This window comes from Mauremys mutica, chromosome 2 (genome assembly GCF_020497125.1).
Source record: "Mauremys mutica isolate MM-2020 ecotype Southern chromosome 2, ASM2049712v1, whole genome shotgun sequence".
In the NCBI taxonomy this organism is placed as follows: domain Eukaryota; kingdom Metazoa; phylum Chordata; order Testudines; family Geoemydidae; genus Mauremys; species Mauremys mutica.
This window is the reverse complement of record NC_059073.1, coordinates 131981785-131999038: the sequence shown is the minus strand read 5'-3', so window position 1 is coordinate 131999038 and position 17254 is coordinate 131981785. Positions and strand designations below refer to the sequence as shown.

General features: G+C 40.4%; 2 protein-coding genes across 16 annotated transcripts in view; one reads left to right on the top strand and one right to left on the bottom strand.

Annotated features, from left to right (window-relative positions):
- The window catches only part of LOC123363910 (indoleamine 2,3-dioxygenase 1-like), a 73490-nt gene that overhangs the window by 17047 nt on the left and 39189 nt on the right, over positions 1 to 17254 (top strand). Inside the window, exons 1-2 of one of the 7 annotated variants that reach the window (XM_045005475.1) lie at positions 1694 to 1829; positions 3166 to 3273. The exons of the other annotated variants lie outside the window; for them this stretch is intronic. The gene's annotated coding sequence lies outside the window, so the exon portion shown is untranslated. Of the gene's footprint in view, positions 1 to 1693; positions 1830 to 3165; positions 3274 to 17254 lie in introns of those variants that run through there. 7 annotated transcript variants of the gene reach the window in all.
- The window catches only part of ZMAT4 (zinc finger matrin-type 4), a 480660-nt gene continuing 463622 nt past the window's right edge, over positions 217 to 17254 (bottom strand). For 5 of the 9 annotated variants that reach the window (XM_045005482.1, XM_045005483.1, XM_045005490.1 and 2 more), the window contains one exon: positions 217 to 702. The gene's annotated coding sequence lies outside the window, so the exon portion shown is untranslated. Of the gene's footprint in view, positions 703 to 3143; positions 3319 to 17254 lie in introns of all 9 variants that reach the window. The other 4 variants (XM_045005488.1, XM_045005480.1, XM_045005486.1 and 1 more) reach the window with 1 other exon arrangement.

The window sequence follows — 17254 nt, the reverse complement described above, 5'->3', positions numbered from 1 at the left end:
TGCCTATTGGTCTAGATAAAGGTCGTAGACATAGGCGTGGGTTCTCATCTATTTAGATAACAAGATATCGGTCAAATTTTGTTTTCTGAGTAAAAGGTGTTAATATAGCAGTGCTAACTTTGCCTTAGCTTAACATACAAGATATGGCCTGTAGGTCTCTTGCATTACAGCCTAACTTACTTTGGTTTAATATAAATCTATAAACCTATTACAATAAATACTTTGTATATAAACTATATAATTAAGCAAGCAGGTTAGTCCTATAGGCTACACTTCCAAGGTCGCAGCCTGGGCTCCCTAATGGACGTTTTCCAGCTTCCCTGGACAGGCTGCCTGCTTTATGCCTTTCCTCCATTCCCCCTCGTGCACAAGATCCTGCTCAAGATCCACAGGGACGGGGCAAGGGTGATTTCTGGTAGCTCCAGCATGGCCTCGCCAGCATTGGGACACCAAGCTGTTAGAACCGTCGGCGGACGTTCCAGTCCCGTTGCCGCCTCTTCCCGACCTGCTCCCTCAGGACCACTGTCGCCTTTGTCATCCCGACCTGTGGTCTCTCCACCTCATGGCTTGGAAGCCGCATGGCTGAACCATACGGAGCTTCTGTGTTTGGACACCGTAAGGCAGGAAGCCCTCCACTCGGGCCACATATCCGGTGAGGTGGAAATGGTTTTCGTGTTGATGTGACCAGCAGCATGCGCACACCTAATTGGAATCGATATAAGCAATGAATCTCTAAGAACAACAGTTACAAAGGTGAGTAACCATTTTTCCCTCTGATATTCACCCCTTCTTGTCAACTGTAGGAAATGGGCCACATCCACCCTGATTGAATTGGCTTTGTTAGCACTGACACCCCTCTTCCCCCCCCCCCCCCCCCGGCTCAACTTGGTAAGGCAACTCCCATCTTTTCATGTGCTGTATATTTATACCTGCTTACTATATTTTTCCGCTCCATGCATGTGATGAAGTGGGTTATAGCCCACGAAAGCTTTAACTAATTTATTTAGACATGTCTCCAAGGTGCCACAAGGACTCCTTATTGTTTTTACGTAACAAGGTTCTTCATAAAATGCACTGAATGTATTTCTGATTTAATTTCATTAGCACGAATAGCTGTTCCAGCGAGAAAATGCTAGTGTACCAGCCTTGGGGGCGGGGGGGGGGGGGGGGGTTGTGTGTTGAAAATGTACCTAGAGACAGTCTAGCCTGGCAGATGATGTAAAATCTCAGATGTGTAGGTTTAACTTTTCGGCACTGTAAAGAGCGGGGGCACCCATCAAACCTATGGTGACGGAGGGCCGTTTCGGCCCTTCCTGTGGAGACGAGCGTGTCTCCATAGTAACCAGCGTACATCACTGAGTTATCTCACTGCCTTAACACCTGCAGCCTGTGGTCTTTTGCACAATGGCGTGCATCAGTTCCGAACACCACTGCTCTCACTGCCACGCTGTAGTCCTTAACGGAAAATGGCTTAGAAAGTGCTCCTGTCTCTAGCACCCAGCTGGTTTAGCTCCCATTGGGAGCTAGATGTTGCTTAGACCAAAAAGCATATCTTATTTGGCATTTTATACAGGGAAAGGTCACATTCTAATAAATTTCTTTGATATTTTTTACCAAACATAAACGAATCAACAACTAATAATAGCTATGGGAATCCGTTTCAGTTTGACTATTTAGCATTAATTCCAGAGCCTGCCTTTTTCTAACACTCTTCAGGTAACTCCAGAACTGAAATGGGAGTGCGCTATTTGGGAAAGCGAAACAAAGACTCTTCTATTGTCTTTGACGTCCGGTTCACACTATCTGCACGTGTTACGCATAAGAAACAGGTACAGGCAATACTATGAGCACATCTGCATGTTTAGCTATTTATTTAAAAAAAAAAAAAAAAAAAGTGTAAACATGCAAAAGGCAAAGACTCCTTTATCCTCCACTTGTCACTGGCTCTAGCACATCCGGTGCCTTTAAATCTCATCCTCATATGGCCTGAAAGGGCAAATCCCAAATGATGGGCCTGGCACCGGGAAACAAACCACATGTGTAAGGCCAATGTTATGGCAGGGGGGCAGAAGGGGTCCCCAAAGGCAACCCACGTTAGGATGTTAAACTACAGCAACCAGGAAATCAAACTCTTCCTCTACAAACAAGAATTCTCTATCTTGTATTACTTACACAAGGGAAAGTATGTCGAGCAAGTCTTGATGCATGTGATATCCCAGAATATTGCAATAGAATTTCAGCGTGGGGTGCCAAGAAGATGTTTCATCATACACGTAGTAATATAGTACTATACACATATAGTAATGGCCCTGGCTTTGGCATGGAGTTCCATCTCCCGTGATAAACACCCACACTGCGCAGTTCTTTTTTGCAAAGGCAAGACTCAGTGTTCGTTAGACCAAGTGTCGCAAAAATAACAGGTTTTGCCAGATACCGCGTCGGTCCTATACCACTAACGCAATGCAGACGATGGTATTATTTCCTTTAATGCTACCGTGTCTTATAGTTGCCTATCATATTATATAGCAGCTGTTTCCATTTCATGTACCATTTTTCATCGTGAAGGATCCCAAAGGCCTTTGCGCTTACGGAGGTGTAACCTTAGGTAGGGATTTCCACATCCACTGCTGACACGCAGGTGCAGCTATATAATGACGTGCAGCAGAACGTGCAGGATGGGGAAAGACTGTTAATATTGTGTCCTACGGAAGCTGCCGGGGGAATGTAGACCAATGTCACCTAGGTTTTTACTCCCTTAGAGCTGACGCCCCCGCTCTTACAAAAACATCGTGGGGTCTTTAATGATCAGAAGCAGTCAAGAGCAGCGGAGTGTTGAGTCTCTTCAGGGAGGTCAGTATGGATTTTGAAAAGAGCAAAAATGGAGCACGGATTTCTGCCAGGACCCGTGTCAGGCCAGAGGGAGTGTTGAAGGGAAGCGGGAGGTGGCTAAGCTTTTCTGCAGTTTACCCAAGCTCCTCTTGGCTTATACCGGTGTCAATTAATCTGTACAGTAACAATGGGCACGTCCGTACCAAAATAGCGCCAGACAACCCTAGCGCCCGACAATTCCTCGCAGTTACTAGAAATGACAGGATGAATCGGCGTTCTGAATAATGCAATGGTTCATCTCTCCCACCACTTACCCTTTCGCTTTGCTCCCGCCAGGCACAAAAAACAAACCGGGTTCCCCAGAGACGCGGACGCTCAAAGGGACCGATTTGACAACAGCAGCGTTACATTTCTCGTACTCATGTCCGCTCTCCGTAAACTCAAGTAGGTTGCACGTGTTAATTGGTTGGCGGAGTGCAAATGTGCTACCTAGGAACAAAGGACGTTCTTGAACCATGGGACTATAGGATGACTTTGTATATGTCATAACGCGAAAGGGAAGGGTAACAACCCTCCTGTATACAATACTATAAAATCCCTCCTAGCCAGAGACACCAAAATGCTTTTCTTATAAAGGGTTAAGAAGCTCGGGTAACCTGGCTGACACCTGACCCAAAGGACCAATAAGGGGACAAGATACTTTCAAAGCTTGGGCGGGAGGCTTTTGTTTGCGTAGTCTTTGTTTTTGGGTGCGTTCGCTCTTGGGACTAAGAGGGAACGGACATCAATCCCTATTCTCCAACTCTTTCTGCACAAGTCTCTCATATTTCAAACTTGTAAGTAACAGCCAGGCAAGGTGTGTTAGTTTTTCGTTTTGTTTTCTCAACTTGTAAATGCAGCAAAGAGTCCTGTGGCACCTTAGAGGTAAACCCTCTAGCAAAAATTAGTCTGTTTGCTGTAACTTTGAACCTAAGGCTAGAGGGGGTTCCTCTGGGCTCTTAACTTAGAAAATTACAGGGTAATCATATTCAATCATGAATTTACAGAGATGGAAAACAAATCAATCAGGTTCTTAAGACATTTTACGGTTTCTTTTAATAAATTTCTTATCGTTTTAAGATCCAAGGGTTTGGATCTGTGTTCACTAGGACTAACTGGTGAGGGGATTACCAAGCCTACCCAGGAAAAGGATTGTAAGGGCTTGGGGTGGGGGGCAGGGGCGAGGAACTCCAAGTGGTCCTTTCCCTGTTTCTTGTTAAAGCACTTGGTGGTGGCAGAGTATTAAAATCTAACTTAAGTTGGTAGAAATAAGCTTAGGGGGTCTTTCATGCGGGTCCCCACATCTGTACCCTAAAGTTAAGAGTGGGGAGGGAACCTTGACCGTGTAGTCTGCTATTCTTTGGAGGGGATCTAGGGGCCTGATCCTCAGCTAGTGTTAATCAGCAAAACTGCATTGATGTCCAGGGGAGTCTGTCAATAAATCTCAGTGGTGGTTCTAGCCTGACACATGTTTGTAATGCAAGTCTCTGAAAGGGACTGTGTGTCAGAGTATCTGTAACAGGTAGCATTTTGTTGTACCAAAGAGAAATGATCCATATGTGGCGGGAGAGGAGGCGATTCTACTTTGGATAATCCAAAGAAAACATGTCTACTTTTTACAACTTTTCTAAATAAAATAAAAACAAAAATCACACAGTGTTACCTCATGGAATGACTAGTGGGGAAAGAGGGTGACAAAAATCACTCAGAAAAAAAATCCAGTTGATGTGGTAGCAAAATATTTTTCTCTCCAACACAAGCCTGCCTTTTACTGCTGGTTGGGGAGAAAAATATTTCCTTTTCTCTTTTTTTTTTTTCTAATATTTTATTGTGTTTGCACAAGTGCTAAGCTTGTTTCAAGCGGCCTCAAGGATTTAGGGCACAGTAGTCAAATTTTAGATTTTTTTTCCTCTACATTTTGATACATTATTATTAGGGGTTCAATGGTGGAATTCAGTGACTTTCAAAAGTGTAGCCATTAGAATGTTTTCTATATTATTCTGCTAGTAATGGACTTTAATTTCACTGCATGTCAGCAATGCAATTGCGGTTTTGGTTTAGAACAAGGTGGTTCTTTGTGGGGGGCAGGGCCGGCTCCAGACCCCAGCACGCCAAGCACACGCTTGGGGCGGTATTTTGCCGGCAGGGCGGCAGGCAGCTCCGGCGGACCTTCCGCAGTCATGCCTGCGGGAGGTCCACCGGAGCCGCGGGACAGGTGGACCTGCTGCAGGCATGACTGCGGAGGGTCCGCTGGTCCCGCGGCTCCAGTGGACCTCTGCTCCACCAGAGCCGCGGGACCAGCGGACTCTCCGCAGGCACGTCTGCAAGAGGTCCACCGGAGCCACAGGACCGGCGTGCTTGGGGCGGCCAAATTCCTAGAGCCGCCCCTGGTGTGGGGGAACAGGTATAGAGTTTTGTTACTGGGGACTCCTGTACTAGTCTCTTCTTGGAAAAAGTTTGGATCGTTTTCTTCCAGAAAAGAAAGGGAAAAACTGCAGACAGTAGTAGACCATTTTTATTATGAAAGCAGGAGCAAGAACAAGAAAATGTAATAAATGCTGTCCGCTACAATTTAACGTGAACTAAAAGTCCTTAGTTTCAATGGATGCGTCCAATTTTTAGTAACTTCCATAAGTAAACGACAACATCTGTCAAAAAAGTTGACTAAAGCACGACTGACTTAAAAGAGAATTTGACTCACTGCCTGGGAGGTTGCACCCCCATAATGCTTTACTTGGCATATTTCTATACCGTATGTCATATTCACACTCATAAAAATGATTCAACAGTTATGACTGGATGAATATTATGCCTGGAATACCTAGCATAAAACATTGTTACAGTCAGCTCTCTGCGTGTTTATTAGTTATTGTACTTATGTGCTTCCTACAGCATAGCGTGAATAGGTTAGTCAGGTAATTGTTACAAGGCAGATGTGGTCAAGTACTCCCAAAGTATTTAGATATAACGCTCATATGTTATGCTTAACTGCAATGGACTTTAAACATTTCCAGGACACCTTAGATGTGGCTTGGCATCTCCCAAACTAACATGTAAACAATGGCGTTGTCTATGAACGATTCAGCTTTTTGCAGGCCACGCGACTTGCCCAGATGGGTAGAGACTCCATCTTGCGGCTGTGACGTTGCACAAAAGAGAATATAAAAGGCCCTATAAACTCCCATTTGGTCTTCAGCTGGCTCAGAAGATCAGCATCTCTTTGGGGTGCAGAGACTGAAAGAAACTGGAACAAGGGACAGTAACTACAGGGGTTGCTGGACCCACACTAGGAAGGAGTCACTACTTTTAGACGTTGACTAATATCTTTAATTACTTACAAATAAGCTTTTGTTCTGAAGGTGAGATTTACAGTAGGAGACATTAGACCGAACATCTATACAGCTTGGTAATTGAGTGTTTGCAGGTAAGCTGCCTTAAAAACAAAATCAATTTAACCCAGAGCGTGTAATTGTCCACCCTCTATATCAACAGCTGTGCATATTACTTTGATGGAACCAATTTTCTCTAATACTGCTCCCCCAGGAATGTACAGAAATGCTTCTGAAAGAAGCTGAGTATGAGTATTTAACAGATAGTTTTAGCTAAACCCCAGGCTGCTAGAGCCAGGAGCACTTTCTAAGCTGTTTGTTTTTCATTAAGTCTGCAGCTTTTGGGGGTGTGTGGGGTTCAGACCTGGATCTCTGTTTGTAGCAGGTGCAACAAGACAGGGTACCAAAGGCCCAAGCTTCCAAGGAAAATGGGCTCCAAGGTAGGCTCAGCACATCTGGTGGTAGTCCCAAGGGGGGTGGGGGGAAAGATGGCAGGGTAGGCACTGTGACAAGTTGAGTTACAGACAACTGCTTTCCCTTAGATCGTGAGTCAGAATGGAACTTTTTGTTAATGTACACATAATCCATGAAGTAAAATATTGGGACTTGGTAAAGGTGTGAGTAGTGCAGAGTTGAAGGTATGTTTGTTTATATAGACTTGTGTATGTCCTATGAAATCCATTCATTACACACCCACCCACACTTCACTGTAGAGTCTTGGAATTTTCCTGTTTGGGGTCGGGGGGGAGCTTTGACCCTGCACAAGACAGTGAGTAAACTCTACACTGCCTTCCTACCCCAATCTTAAAACAGTCGTGCCAGACAGGACTACTACTGAGGTCCACAGTGTGCAGAAAAACTTGGTCAGTAATCCTAGCGGCCAAACATCTGGTTACTTACATGATTTTTCTGAGCATTTTCCCTGGTGTGTAAGAGGCTGCCCCCCTTCCCCAACTTGATCATGCCAGTGTTAGGTAGTGAACTGGAAACCTGTAGGAGTGAGGATGGGGTGGAGTTGTGAATTAGCAGAGACTCCTCTCCCCCTCCATGAATGGGTGAGTTCAACCCTACAGTTGTCTCTAGCGATACTGAGCCAGGGGAAAGTCTGGCACATCTGTCTATTGCTTAATGAAGAAGAAAAAAGTGAAAAGTCACTGACCCGTCTGCTCCTTGAAAACGTGGCTTGTGAAAGAGAGAAATACACCTTTCCCCCCATTCCCCCCCATGCCTCAGTTATCCCTGATGTAATCCATTTGCGCTTCCTTCCCCCTCCTGTATACCGCTGGTATGCAACAGCCCGTATCTCCAAGCTCCTTGGGCTGTGGGATACTTGGTTGTATGCTAAGGAGGGCCAGAACAGTTTGAAGACTACCTGTCCCCCAAAGTTGTCTTGTAAATACTAATGCTGTTTTGGGCTTTACACCGAGTGATGTGCCTTCTTTTGACATACATGTTGAGGAAGACAGTAATTTCTTTTCTGCAAGGCTCAGCAAACTAGGTATGGAGGTGTTTCTTCAGGTGTCTTTTGAAACTGATGTTTGTACAATTCAGTGCAACTAGCTCAAGTGCTTTAGCAAGGTCTGTGGAACTCCAATTGTTGACCACTATGTTAGAGTCCACTTATTAAACTAGATGGGATGTGAAATGTGGCCATAAAAGATTTCTTTTAGGTGGAAATAGCTGTAATGGGGCCACAGTGGTAGATAAAGGAATGTGAATAGAAAGTGTTTCAGCACACTGCCCGTCAATTAATCCAGATCACACTCATGGAATTTTCTTGATCAGCAGACCAGTATTCCTAAATAACAGCAGCAGTGCACTGAAATCTGCCTCTTCCTCAGCATTTAACTAACTGCCACTTGTATGTGTTTCATGAGGTATGCTTGGCAAACACTTCCTTGGAGCAGCTTTTGCAACCATTTTTTTTCTGTGCTCCAGCTCCGCTACTGGCTCCATCAGGTTGCTTTTTTTCTCAGATTTACTTGAACTAATCTACATAACATTAGTTTACACACGATCTTTGAGACAGTCATATACAGAGATGATCATCTTACTTTACCCAGAAAAATGTACATCTTTGGATGGTAAACAAGTGTGTACATATCTTTACCCTATAGTATGTGAAATCTTCAGTACCTAATCACTCAAATCTATATAAAAATTTGGATAGTAATAGATACATAGCTGTCACATGTGGATGAGTAGATCATGTGCTTTATCTGATCTGAGTATATACTTTAATGTTCCTCTGTTTGAGAGGCTTAGAGTGGAGTCACACTTACTTACAGAGGATAGCAAGTAAGTCTTAAATCTAGACTTATTAACATGTTTGTTTAAGTTACCGGCTTAAACTAAGCTAGTGTAGATGGGATTGGGATTGTTACCTACCTAGTTGATATCACAGTAGATGTTGGATATCATCCACTGTCAGATATTTTGTACGAGATAACTGAAGTTGACCTGATAAACAAATCTCAGCTGTCACAAACCACAAAAAAGTACAAGTCAACCACAAAGAGCTTTTTTCCCCTAAAGCAAAGCATAAACTGAAGATGATTAGGAACATTACAAACTTGGCTTAAGTTGTTATACTCATCCACTCTATTTGGCTGAAGAACATTTTACAAACTGTCCCAGTTTGGATCCAAAGTTACATCTTGTATTAGTTTACACTGACTTCTCAGTAATCTGATTGTGTGTGTTTGAGTTTAGAAAAATCAAGTAGTTAACTAATCCTAATACCAATAGATGTATGCTTAATTTTTTAGACACTACTATTGTGGCTACATTAGGTGAATATTTAAACTAGACATCTAAGTACTTAGTATATATCAAGTTCCCTAATTTACACACAGTTGTTTAAGATCACAATCTAATCAGAAGATAAGCAAGGTGGTGAGTTGGAAAAAACCCATCATGTAATAACTAAATTAGATGGATTACTCAACTGTAATACACCCCTACATCTTGAGGTTTGTCTCAATTTGTAAAAATTTACTTTTACGACACAGTTGGTCAAGTGTGTAGTTTTACATATTTGTGAAGAAATTGTATCTTGCTGTCGATCAACTCTACCAACAATGACTCTAGGACAGACATGCTGTTCAATTGAAGAACCTATGTAGTTGTTTTGAACAACATACTTGGTTAACTTGTTTATCTATCACAAACTACACCAACTGATCACAACCAACCAACTTTGATCAGCATAACAAACTGCTTGATATTGGAGCTGTTGATCCACTTAATTTATTATTCACTTGGTAAGCAAAACTTTAACTAGATTGTTGAATAATACAACCTATGACTGATTTGTGTAAATAATTTTTATGGATCAATGATTTTATTTTAGATAGGCAAAGCTTAATGCACTGCATAGATGTACCTAACAAACAAGGCATAACAACTATCGTTAATCATGTATTCAATACTTTATCTGAGAAGTTGACAAATGTAAGCAAGTTAGTACTGGATGGTCGACAGTAAATCTGAGTGAACACTTCAGTAAATCAAGGTCCTGTAACAGACTAAGTTTACAATCAGTATGTCTGTCACTAATGATCAGATGAGTAGTACAATTAACAAACTAGATAGGTATACACACAAACTCAAATGTAAATCTGTGCACTTAAAATAGATTGAAGAGTTTAGAGATACTTACATTGTTTTATTGTCAATGTAATGAACTCGATTCAAGCTTGATGCCAGCACTGATAATCTATCAAATACTGCTTACAGACTGCACCTAAGTGCACAGTTTATTGCCATCTTTGCTGACAGTTTAAGTTTGTTAAATCATAAATTTGAGACAGAAGTTTATACAGTTGCCTTGTCAACATATCAGTAATGACCTGAACAAACAAGAGAGACAGGATTTATGATTGATAGATATTGATACATAATCGTTAATCTGATAAATCTAAATCTTTGTTTCAGAGATTTGATAAGAACTTTCTTGTAAATTTACAAGAGTTAGATCCTGTCTGTTCCGGGAGACTGTAACCCAAACGTGAACATAAGAATGGTCTGACCCAGTATGGCCAAAGGTCCATCTAGCCCAGTATCCTGTCTGAAAGGTCCACTCCCTCAGTGGCCAATGCCAGGTGCCCCAAACAGGCAATGATCAAGTGATCTCCCTCCTGCCATCCATCTCCATCCTCTGACAAATTCATGGTGGTTAAGGAATGGTGTCCCTAGCCTCTGTTTAAGTCAATTAATGTCTATTAGCCAGGATGGGTAACAGTGTTTATCGAGTATCAGAGGGGTAGCCGTGTTAGTCTGGTTCTGTAGAAGCAGCAACGAATCCTGTGGCACCTTATAGACTAACAGACGTTTTGCAGCATGAGCTTTCGTGGGTGAATACCCACTTCTTCGGATGCCCCTTGCATCCGAAGAAGTGGGTATTCACCCACGAAAGCTCATGCTGCAAAACGTCTGTTAGTCTACAAGGTGCCACAGGATTCTTTAGTGTTTATCGAGTTCTCTTTTATAGTCCTAGCCTTCACAACCTCCTCAGGCAAGGAGTTCCACAAGTTGACTCTGCTGCATGAAGAAGAATTTCTTTGTATTTAATAGGCAGCAGGTTCAAATTTCATTTGGTGACAACTAGTTCTTGTATTAGAGATAAGTAAATCACTCATCCACTTTTTCCACATATGATATGGGGATAAAGTCATAAGGGGGGGGGGGGGGATAACGTTTCCTTATAGTCTCCTCTTTTCCAAGCTGAGGAGTCCTAGCCTCTTTAGGGGTTTGGAACAGGTCCCATATGAGGTGAGAATAATTTTAGTTGCCATTTTCTGAACCTTTTCTAGTGCCACTGAAATGACAGAGAGAGACTAATTGACACTCAAAAACTTGTTCAGTAAACCAAATCAAACACACATCACAGGCACAGTTCAGAAAACAAAATATAATATGCAACTTACTGTCAACAATTTACCATCCCGACACCTGATCAAACACTTTATCCTTCTGTGTAATGTTTGATTACTGTAGGTTAGATTGTCAGAACATCTAACAACCAACAAAGTATCTGATTTGTGTTCCTCAGTAGAACACCTAATCAATCTCCAAACAAATGGATGGATGGTCTTTTGTAAGCCATTTGTTTAACCCTTGTTAACAAAGTTTCCCTAGGTAGTGTTTCAGGAGAACACCTAGGAACATGATCTCCAATCACAGAAATTGACCTGCTCTTGTCACTGTGACAAGATCTTTAGTTTATCTTGTCAAGTTTTGGATATATGGAAAAAGTAATGAGCTAGCAAGATAACTGAGTAAACCGATTGATAATCAGATAGTTACATCAATGAACTGAATTTTCACCTCACTACTGGATTGAGGATAGTGACTAAATAAATATCTAATTTCACATTATTGATAATTTCACATTATATCTCTGAGGTAGGCACATCTTATCTAACTCCATTGTAGGGATTAACAGATGGTAAATAATTGGGTTACAGATGGTAAATAATAGCTATTAACTGGCAATGTAAAATCTTTTCTTATTGCAGTTAGTAGAGAGCTATATCACTTGTACTAAAAAAGAGACTAACCTTTGAGGTTAGGTGAATATAATCTCTGTAATAAACATTGTGTGCTTGTCTTGTAGGATTATTAAAAATTACAATACCTATTTTCTTAGATAAGGTTACAAAACAAATTATTTAGGATTGCATCTCACTTGATTTAAAAGTTTGAGATTATACTGAAAATACTACCTAGATTAAAGTTTGAGATTAAACTTTAAAGATTAAGGTATTGCTTTGAGATTAGGTAGGTCAGAGTTAACCTGAGTTCCCTCCTGTTACTTTAATCTCTAAAGTTTGTAACACTGAAAATACTTTAAGCAATCTAAAGGTAATCTCAAATTTTAATGTTGATTAAAACAACCCTCTTTAGGATAGATCCTTAGTAGATAAGTAACCTATCTACATTATCTTTCATCTAAAGATTAGATCCACAACTCTAAACTTGTGGCTCTAAAGCAATCTTTCAAAGTTAAGATTAGATCTAAACCGAAGTGTTGTGAGTTGGTTAGTGTTTAAACGATTCTTGGGAGTTTAGGATGTTCTATCTGTCTGTGATACTCAAATCGATAGATTACTGTGTTTGTTTAGTCAAACAAACACAAGTTTGATAAAATCTGCTTAGAATCAATTTTGATGATCAGACAATGTACAATATAAACAAACAACCTTAGTGATAAGGTTGATTGTTTAAGCAGATAAACAAACAAACTGTTGGATTAACACAGTTAGATAAGTTTACCACTAACACTAACTACCACAACTTTAGTCAATCTACTTAGAATCAAACAGAATCATTGATCAAATCAAAGCTTGTGGATAAAGTTCAACAAACTAAGTTTTAGATAGGTATCTCCAGGTTTTATCAAAGCACAGATTGTCAACTTTAGATGAACCGAGTAACTCAAGTCTACTCAATCTAACTCAGAATCTGATTGTTTAAATCTATCCATTTTCTTGAGTTTGGCTAGATTGTTTGACACTGTGTCAAACACTGAGTTGATCTAGATGGATAATTATTGAACTTTGTAAAGTCAAAGTTTAGAATCAGTAGAGGTTTATCACAGTTTGACGCATCAATAAACTATCAGATGAACACACAAAAAAACATAAGTAACAATCAGAGTTGTTTAGAGTTTCTTAAACTGTAAACTAGATGTAATTAAATCTAAGATATAAGTTAAGGTTTACACTTGGTTTAGCAAGTAGGTCAAAATCTAAACTTCGACCCAAATGTGTAAAGTTTGATAGTTAAATTCTAGGTAGCTTTAAACCCTGAAAAGTTAGCAAACTTTATCAGTTTAACTAATTCTGATGTGTAAACTAGATTATTACTGTGAGTTTCAATCATGAGTTTTACATATAGATATTAATGAAACTGGAGTTTAACCTTACAGATCGTTAGAGTTTTGAGTAGAGCTGAAACTTTGAAACGTTTTACTTTGGAGTTTAACTGATGAAGAGTTTTTACATTATGAACGTAAATTGTTGTTATTGAGATTCAGTTGAAACTTTTGAGTACAAACAATTTAAAAAACTCTAAAGAAACTACGTACTCTAACAGATCGTTTAGTTAACTCTAGAGTTGAGATTAGAGTTGATCAGTTAGATGATCTGATAGATTACCTTGATTAGTTTTTATCAGTTTATTGCATCAGATGTCAACGTAGTTTCACTTAAAGAACCTTTTCAATCTGATAAATTTGATTATCTAGGTAATGCAAAGTAAAGTTCAGAAACTATGTAATGATTGTTTGTGATTAAATCTATCCAAAACTAAATTTGAACCTAGTAACTAATTTTAACTCGTGTAAACTTGAGACCTGATACATTACAGTTTGAAAAGTTTGTAAACTACACCTAAATTTAAGAGCAGCAAAGAATCCTGTGGCACCTTATAGACTAACACGGCTACCTCTCTGATACCTAAATTTAAGAGTTAATAAAGTTTAGAGTTGAGATGGTTCTTTAATTATCACAAACTGAGAATCTGAAAACACTTGACTTTGCATTTTAAAATGGATCACACTTTGTATACATCAAAGCAAAGCTTTAGAGTAAACTTTAAGTTAAAGTTTGTTAATTTGTAATTTGTTTGTCAAAGGTTCTTCAGGTTCAGCTGACACCACTCATTGATGAAAAACCTTTGACAAAACCCTCTAATCTAACAGACGATAAATTAGGTTCATCTCAATGCAGTTTGAGAGTTAACTCTCAAGATAGTTACACAGTAAGTTTGCTAAAAAGAGTGCTATAAGTAGAGGAAGTAAAACTCTGATAAATAACAAACTAACATAATTATGGTTCTCAAAATGTAAAATGCTCACCTTCAATGTCAGATGAGTTTGATCAACTCTCATCAGATGCTACTTTAAAAAGTTTCAGGTACTTGTCCTCGAGTTTAATTACAAAACTCAAATGTGTATAAACTGTCAGTTGATCATTTTGAATCTCAGTTTCAGGTACTTTGTATGGTAACAACTGAATCTGAGGTAAAAGTTGAGGTAAACATCAGTGAGGTTTTGCTTAAGAATTTAGACAGTAATAAGACATTAAAGTACAAGATTCAAACTCAACTCAAACTAGAATTGGGTAGATTCAGATTAGAATCTAATGTTTTAAGACCAGTATCAACCCATACTCACAGATTTACTGTACAAAACTCTGAGTCTGAGTTTTATACAGTAATTGTTAAATGTATAAAATCTACCTCTGATCTACCTTTGTAGAGTTCAAAACAGTTTGTACAAAACTCTAAATCAAGCCATCAAAACCCTGTTTTAATGTACACACTAAGTATCACATTCCAGAGTTTAGGTATCACATTCACCATCTCTTAACTCTGTACTCAAGAGATTCACCATGTCAATTGTAAACTATGTGTCAGTATACACTCTACAGAGTGTAAGATAAATGTAAAAACACAGAGTGAGTAGTTAAGGGAACTTTGTTTGAAATTACAATTCAGTTTACATACAGTTAATAGAGTAAGAAAACGAACGGAATTTGAGTAGTTGAGTATAGTTCAAACAGTCTTGAAACTGTTTCAAAATGTAAACTAATTTGAGATTGATGGAAAACTCGCAAAACTTTGAGATTCACTCTAATCAGATTGTGTTCACATATGTGAACACAATCTGATTGCGATTCACTCTAAAGATTCTGTTAACTGCTCTGTATAGTAATAGGTTACTTGACTCAATCAAACCATCTTAAGGAAACAATCCGATATGTTTTGTAACACAATGAAACAAGTGAAACTCTAGGAGTTAGATTAAATACTAGATTCGTTTCAACTGAACAAAGCAGAGCAAACTTTTTCTAGAGATTGAGTTATGAATCTAAAGTGTGAGGAATCTTAAACTTGGCATTTACCTCATCTAAGGGTTTAAGTAACAAATCGTTACAACCTGTCAGAGTAAACTAAAGTGACATCAAGTGACAAGCTCACGGACACAGAATGATCTGATCTAGATCAGATCAAATCGGTCGACTACGGTACTGAGTTTGGAACAGATTACAAACAGATTAGTTTTGAGGTCCAAACTAGTGTAAACCCTAAGATTAGTAGAACACTGGGACTTTGTCAGTACCGTAGACAGTGTGTTGATGAAAACTGTCAGTTGCTAGTTCCGTTTATATGTGAGTGCTCACCGTCAAAACAGCAACATTATACAAACTTAGACTATCTCTGGAAGATACAGATTAGACTATATACAGTCAAACAATCTGTATATCACTTAAACTGTTTCACCATCTTTAATATTAGACCATGTGAGCACCATGCATGTTATCAAAGGGAGCAGAACTAATTGTTTTGCACCCTTTATCCATCTCAAGAAACATGTTGTTCGCTTTGGTAAACACTGTGGAACTCTGAAGATTTGAGGCTAAGTCCATCAATCTGATTACACGAAACAAAATGTTGGACTGACAGAATCTGTCTGGTGTTTAAACTGTTACCTAGAGGTTAAACTAGTGTATAATTTAACCAATTACACTACTCTGTCTGAGTGAGTACCCACACATTTTGGGTTTCTTAAACAAACTGATGATAATCTCAGCAGTTTGAAACCAAGGTACACACTAACTCTAAAGAGCTCACTAAGTGTGGATATTGTACAATATCCACACTATGTGGTAGAACTCTGGTAGAACTCAGAACTCTAAACACCACGTGGTGTTTATACTGGAACTCTTCTAACCCTTGAGTTATGAGTTCCACCACATTAGTTTGTCAGATGCACTTGAATACTGACTTAAACATGGTTGGATTGACATTAACTATCAGATGGGTGCATTACTAAATACTTGGAACATAGTTTTGATCTGTCAACGAACCAACTTGGTTACTAACTTAGATTTTAATTGGGTGTTAACACAAACATCTAAATTCGATCTGTTCGAACAGATAATACGTTTGGAAGCTGTTTACACCTTTCTAAAACTGACATTGAATGTCAATAAGTCTACACAAACTTTAGAAAGAGTTGTAAAAGTTCTAAAAAGTTTGGTTAGAAGATTTATCTTTCTCCCCTTGGTTAGAAAGATAAACCTGTAACTTGGCCACAAGGGCGCTAAAGATGGAGTCTGCTCTGCAGGCAGCTCTGGCCAAGAGACAGCACGTGCAGAAATGCAGCAGGAGAAATCACTCTAGATGTTCCCTTCCACCCAGGGGCACCTGTTCCAAACCCCCCATTTCTAAATACACATTTCCTGTTGGTTGTAACAAGGGAGAGATTTAAGTACAGAGGGCTGAGAGGAGAAAAACAAGGGGAAATTTACTGCTCCCCCTATAAACAGGGCTGCATTCAAACCAAAACCCCACGGGCCCAGTGATAGCACAGTCTGGAAGGGCAGACACTGAGCAATGCGACTGCTCAGGCCTCCTGAACTGTGTGTGCAAAGTTCCAGTCCAGTGGTGAGTCTTGGGTGCTCCTGGTCATCTTCGGCGCCAGTGAACTTTCCCCAGCAAACCCCTCCGGTGCCCTCTTCTGCCGCTCTGTGCAAAGCCACACAGAGCAACCACCTCCCCACTTAACTAGCTAGCAGCCTCCCTCCTTGTTCCCAATGCAGAGTCACAAGCCCCAGTACTCACAGCCCCACACAGCTCTAGGCAGCCGTGATCCCGGGTCCAGCTCTGGCCTGTCCTTCTCGGGCGATTCCCCCCGGCACAGGGCTGCTCCGGGCTCCTGTCCTGGGCTGTCCCCTGATCAGGCCTGTCCTCCTCAGGCCTTAGGCAGGTTCTCTCTGCCTCCTTCTCCAGGGCCAGCCATGCTCCTGCTCTCTCTCTCCCTGGAGCTCCAGCTCTGCCCCCTGGAGTTTCCCAGGGGGGAGGGGGAGAGTGTGAGTAATAAAAAGGAGGGAAAGAGATTAGGGGGGAACCCCTTTGTGGTTTAGAGAGCATGGCCCCTTTAAAAGAAAAGACGGTTACTCACCGTTGTAACTGTTGTTCTTCGAGATGTGTTGCTCCTATCCATTCCATGTAGGTGTGCGTGCACGGCTCTTCGGAACATTTTTAGC